This window comes from Cannabis sativa, chromosome 6 (genome assembly GCF_029168945.1).
Source record: "Cannabis sativa cultivar Pink pepper isolate KNU-18-1 chromosome 6, ASM2916894v1, whole genome shotgun sequence".
NCBI lineage: Eukaryota > Viridiplantae > Streptophyta > Magnoliopsida > Rosales > Cannabaceae > Cannabis > Cannabis sativa.
In genome coordinates, this window is record NC_083606.1 from 45,489,066 (window position 1) to 45,495,065 (window position 6,000).

Genomic DNA, 6,000 nt, shown 5'->3' on the forward strand with positions numbered 1-6,000 from the left:
ATACAACCTAATCCAACAATCAAAACCAGCCACAAGAAGCTAAAACCAACTCAATTAAACCCTATGATTCGAACCTTAAGCAAGCCTAAACCTAACAGCCACTAAATCTCAAAATTACAAGTTCAAACTAACTTTTAAAGCTTCAAAACATAACACTATAGTTCTAGGGTTACCTTTGATTGCTCCTCCTTCAATCCCTAGCTTAAATTCAGAGAATTTGGAAGGAAAAATTGATCCTTGCTCTGGTTTTGTCTCAGCCGAAAAAGAGAAAGAGAGAGTGTTCAAGAGAAATGCAATTTTCCTTTTAATTTTGACTTTTTCTTCAAATAAAAAGAATTAACCTAATCTAATAGCTTGCTGAATAAAATGGACAGGTGTTCCCACCCTAGGCAGCCACCAAATCACTTAGCAACAAATTACCAATTTGCCCTTTAAGTTAACCATTTAGGTGCTTCAAAAGCTAGGGGTAAAATGGTCAATTTCCATAACCCCGCTCAATCCCGATAAAATATTTTTCCTAAGATATTTCCCCCTATGAAATAAGGTTCTAAACTTACCCATGTGATCAATCTAGCCATCCATCGCATTTTCCGTTGTCGCCGAGCAAAAATTACAAAAATAACATATTACACATATAAGCTAGATAATACCCCTAGAGTTTAATAAAATCTCCGAAATTGAGAAATTATAACTCTAATATTTATTTCTAAATATTGGGGTCCACAAATAAATTAATTCACAAATAATAATAAAATAATAAAAATTAGTGCTAATTGCCCTTACTAATCCAAATTACTAGAGCGGTCATTACAATTATCCCCCCGTTAATAGGATTTCGTCCCCGAAATCTAACCTGAATAGCTCTGAATGTTGAGTCCTCATATCTGACTCCAATTCCCAGGTGGCTTCTTGCACCTTACTGTTCCTCCAGAGCACCTTAACCAGTGCAATAGTCTTGTTCCGAAGAACTTTTTCTTTTCTATCCAAAATCTGAACAGGTTGCTCTTCATAGGATAAGTCTGGTTGTAGTTCAAGGGCTTCATAACTCAAGATATGAGTCGGGTCTGACACGTATTTCCTTAACATAGAGATGTGAAATACGTCATGAACAACTGATAAAGCTGGTGGTAAGGCTAGCCGATACGCTACCTGCCCGACCTTCTCGAGTATCTGAAATGGCCCAATGAACCTAGGGCTTAACTTACCCTTCTTCCCGAAGCGCCTAATACCCTTCATTGGTGAAACCCGCAGGAAAACATGTTCCCCTGCCTGAAATGTAACATCTCTGCGCTTCAGATCAGCATAACTTTTCTGCCTGCTTTGAGAAGCAAGCATCCGAGCCTTGATCTTATCAATAGCTTCATTGGTCCTCTGCACTAACTCTGGACCTAGGTACTTCCTTTCTCCTGTCTCGTCCCAATGGATAGGAGAACGACATTTTCTACCATATAACATCTCATAGGGAGCCATCCCTATTGTACTTTGGTAGCTGTTGTTGTAGGAGAATTCAATTAAAGGCAAGTACTTACTCCATGAACCCTCAAAGTCCATGACACAGGCTCGCAGTAGGTCTTCTAAAATCTGGATAGTTCTTTCTGACTGGCCATCAGTCTGAGGGTGAAAGGCTGTACTAAACTTTAACTTGGTACCCATAGCCTTCTGAAGACTCACCCAAAACTTCGATGTGAACTTTGGATCCCTATCTGATACAATAGATTTAGGGGCTCCATGGAGACGAACTATCTCCTTCACATACAATTCAGCATACTGATCCACTGAATAGGTGACTTTCACTGGTAGAAAGTGAGCCGACTTTGTGAATCTGTCCACGATAACCCAAACAGAATCATACATTCCCGTAGTTCTAGGCAAACCAGTTACAAAGTCCATTGTGATGTCCTCCCACTTCCATTCTGGAAGGACTAAAGGTTGCAATAACCTTGCCGACCTCTGATGTTCAGCCTTAATCTGCTGGCAGGTTAAACACTTGGACACGTAGTCCACCACATCTCTTTTCATCCCATACCACCAGAAGTAGGGTTTCAAATCCTGATACATCTTGGTGGTTCCCGGATGTAACGAATAAGGCGTGGTGTGTGCTTCATCCAGTATTTCTTTCTTAAGCTCATCAACACTAGGAACACAAACTCGAGCCTTATATAACAACATTCCACTGCTTGAGACTGAAAAGCCTTTAGGCCGACCAGCCACTACTTCATCTCGAACTCTAACTAGCTCGGGATCTTCTAGTTGTGCCTCTCTGATTCTCTCCAACAGATCAGATTGGAGGGTTAAATTATGTAATTTCCCGACCACGAACTCAATTCCTGCACTAACCATTTCCGAGGCTAGTTGAGGAGCTATCATAACCGTAGTACACACTTGACCGGGACCTTTTCTGCTTAGAGCATCGGCCACAACATTGGCTTTCCCGGGGTGATACAGTATTTCACAATCGTAGTCTTTAACTAACTCCAACCACCTTCTCTGCCTCATATTCAAATCTTTTTGGGTGAAAAAGTATTTAAGACTTTTATGATCAGTATAAATTTCACACTTTTCACCGTAAAGATAATGTCGCCATATCTTTAAAGCAAAAATCACAGCAGCGAGCTCTAAATCATGAGTTGGGTAACGCTGCTCATAATCCTTCAGTTGACGAGAGGCATAAGCTATGACTCAGTCAGCTTGCATCAGAACACATCCCAGACCCTGTCTGGATGCATCACAATAAACAACAAATTTCGCTTGATCTGATGGCAAAGCTAACACTGGAGTTGTTATCAAACGCTGCTTCAATTCCTGAAAGCTTGATTCACACTTATCTGACCACACAAATCTCTGATTTTTCTTGGTCAATTCGGTTAGGGGCATAGAAAGTTTAGAAAATCCTTCGACGAAACGTCGATAATACCCTGCTAACCCGAGAAAACTTCGAACTTCTGTCACAGACTTGGGCCTCGGCCAATTCTTCACTGATTCTATCTTGTTTGGATCGACCATAATTCCATTTTTCCCAACAATGTGACCCAGAAAGGACACCTCGGACAACCAGAATTCACACTTTTTGAACTTGGCATACAGCTTGTGATCCCTAAGTCGCTGTAACACCATTCGAAGATGATGCTCGTGCTCCTCTTCTGACTGAGAGTATACAAGGATGTCATCGATAAACACTATAACGCAGTTATCGAGGAAATCCTTGAACACCCTATTCATGAGATCCATAAAGGCCGCGGTAGCATTAGTCAATCCGAATGACATTACCAGAAACTCATAGTGCCCATATCTGGTTCTAAAAGCAGTCTTCGGTATGTCCTCCTCCCGAATTCTGAGTTGATGATAACCAGACCGTAAATCAATCTTCGAAAACACTGTCTTTCCCTGAAGCTGATCGAATAGATCATCGATCCTGGGCAACGGGTACTTGTTCTTAATCGTCAGCTTGTTTAGTTCCCGATAATCAATACACATTCTGAGGGAACCATCTTTCTTTTTCACAAAAAGAACCGGAGCTCCCCAGGGCGATAGACTGGGTCGAATAAACCCAATGTCAAGCATCCCCTGAAGTTGTAACTTAAGCTCCTTGAGTTCCGCTGGAGCCATCCTATATGGAGCTTTAGAAACAGGTTCGACTCCAGGTGCCAAATCAATTACAAAGTCAATCTCTCGTTGTGGCGGCAATCCTGGCAACTCCTCGGGAAACACATCAAGAAAATCTTTCACTACCCGGACTACCTCAGGCCCAAATGTTTCAGGTCTGCTGGAGTCAAATACCACCGCTAGAAATCCTACACAACCATTGCATAGTAAATCCCTAGCTCTCAGCACAGAAATAACCGGGATCCGAGACCACTGAACCGATCCAACATAAACAAATGGATCTTCATCTTCCGGCTGAAAAGTCACCATTTTACGCCTACAATCTATACTGGCCGAATACTTGGATAAGAAATCCATTCCCAGTATAATATCAAACTCAGTTAGTCTCAATTCTATAAGGTCAGTACTCAATTCTCTATCTTCGATCCTAATCGGCATAGACCTAACACGCCTATTAGAGATAACCAATTCCCCGCTAGGCATTAGGGTTCCAAACCCTCTTTCTAAAATATCACAAGGTCTACCCATAAGATCAATTACTCTTGTAGCCACATATGAGCGTGTAGCTCCCGAGTCAAATAATACTGTAAACAATAAGTCGTTGACGAGAAGCTGACCTGTCACAACAGACGGACTGGCTGCAGCATCAGCTTGGGTGATGGCAAACACTCGAGCAGGAACCGGTTTCACCTCAGCTTTCGGCTCCTCTTTCCTTGCCTGGGGGCAATCTTTCTTGAAATGTCCCACCATGCCACACAGGAAGCATGTCTTCCCTTTACACTCTCCCGGATGATGTTTCTTGCACCGTGGACACTCAGGGTAAGAGTAACCCTGGCGTCCTCCTCTACCTTGGTTCCCACGGAGCTGCTTGCTTTGCCCCGAGCCACCAGAAGCTGGAACAACTTTTCTTTTCTGCTTAGTGGTAGAGTCACCACCATCCCTACCATAAACAGGAGTAGGAATAGTGGGGGTTCCACCAACACTCGGAGTCATCCGGGGCTCCTGAAGAAATTTTACTGCACCCTCGGCTCTCAAAGCCTTCTCAACCATATCTGCATACGTGGTTGCTTCAGTAGTGGTAATAACCAGATCATGCCGGATCTTTGCACTCAAACCCGCTAAATATTTTTCTTTCTTACTGAAGTCAGTGGGCATAATTCCTGCTGCCAACTTAGCCAACCGATCAAACTTCGTTGTATACTCAGTGACTGACATTCCCTCAGTCTGAACTAGATCAGTGAACTCTTTCCGCTTTGCACTGCGGACCGCTTCGTTGTAATACTTGGAGTTAAATAACTCCTTAAATTCTTCCCAGGTCATCAGCGTGACGTCCCGAGTGAGGGTTATCAACTCCCACCACACGAGAGCATCTTCCTGAAACTGGAAAGTGGCGCAGGTCACCCCGTCATTTCCAACAACTCCCATAAAATTAAGGATGCGCTCAATCATTGAAAGCCACTGCTCGGCCTTCATCACATCAGGGCCTCCCAGAAACACTGGAGGTGCCTGTTTTCGAAATCTTTCGTACAACGGTTCCATACGGTTGCCAACAACAGGTTGTTCTGCTGGCACCGCAGGAACTGCAACAGCCTGAACCACTTGAGGAGGCACGGCAGGAGGACCCTGCTGCCTCAACCCTTGGATCTCTTCATCTTGCTGGCGAATTCTATCTTGCATCTCAGCAAATCTTTGCTCCCAATCAGGAGGAGCTTGAGGTGGATTTACAGGGCGACCACCCTGAGCTCTACCACGGCCACGGCCGCGACCACGAGGGTTCCCCCGACCGCCTCCGGTCTCAACCATACCACCCTGACTTCTTGTATTTCGCGGGGCGTCCATTTAATAGGACTTAGCCTGCGAATCCATAAGCCAGGCAGGTTAGACAGCGATCAAAATTAACACCGCTCTTAATAACTTAAAGACAACACACTTTCTTTTTTTTTTTAAGAAATATATTTAATTTAAATCTAATATGCTTCCTAACATGCTTTCACATCACACTTATTTAAAATACTAAACAAGTACGGGCTTACTGAACCGTGAACCGAGCTTTCTCTGATGAAGATTGTACATGTCATAGAAAGCTTTGGTAGACAAACCTGGCGGCTCTGATACCAAAATTGTAACGCCCTAATGCTAAGGCACGCTACAGTGCTTTTTCAATTATTGTGCAATCTTTGCTAATCAAAGAAATTTCTCAAAAAAACGTGTAAAATTAAAACTTTTACTTTAATTATTAAACTTTATAATATAATATAAAAGTTACAAATTCCGGGATCCCGATTTCAAACTTTGTAAAATTCACTGTTTAAACTTTACATTTCAAAATACATAATTTTCAGGTCGCACAGCGACTTTCAAAATACAACTCCCAGATGTCCCGAGACCGAACACTCC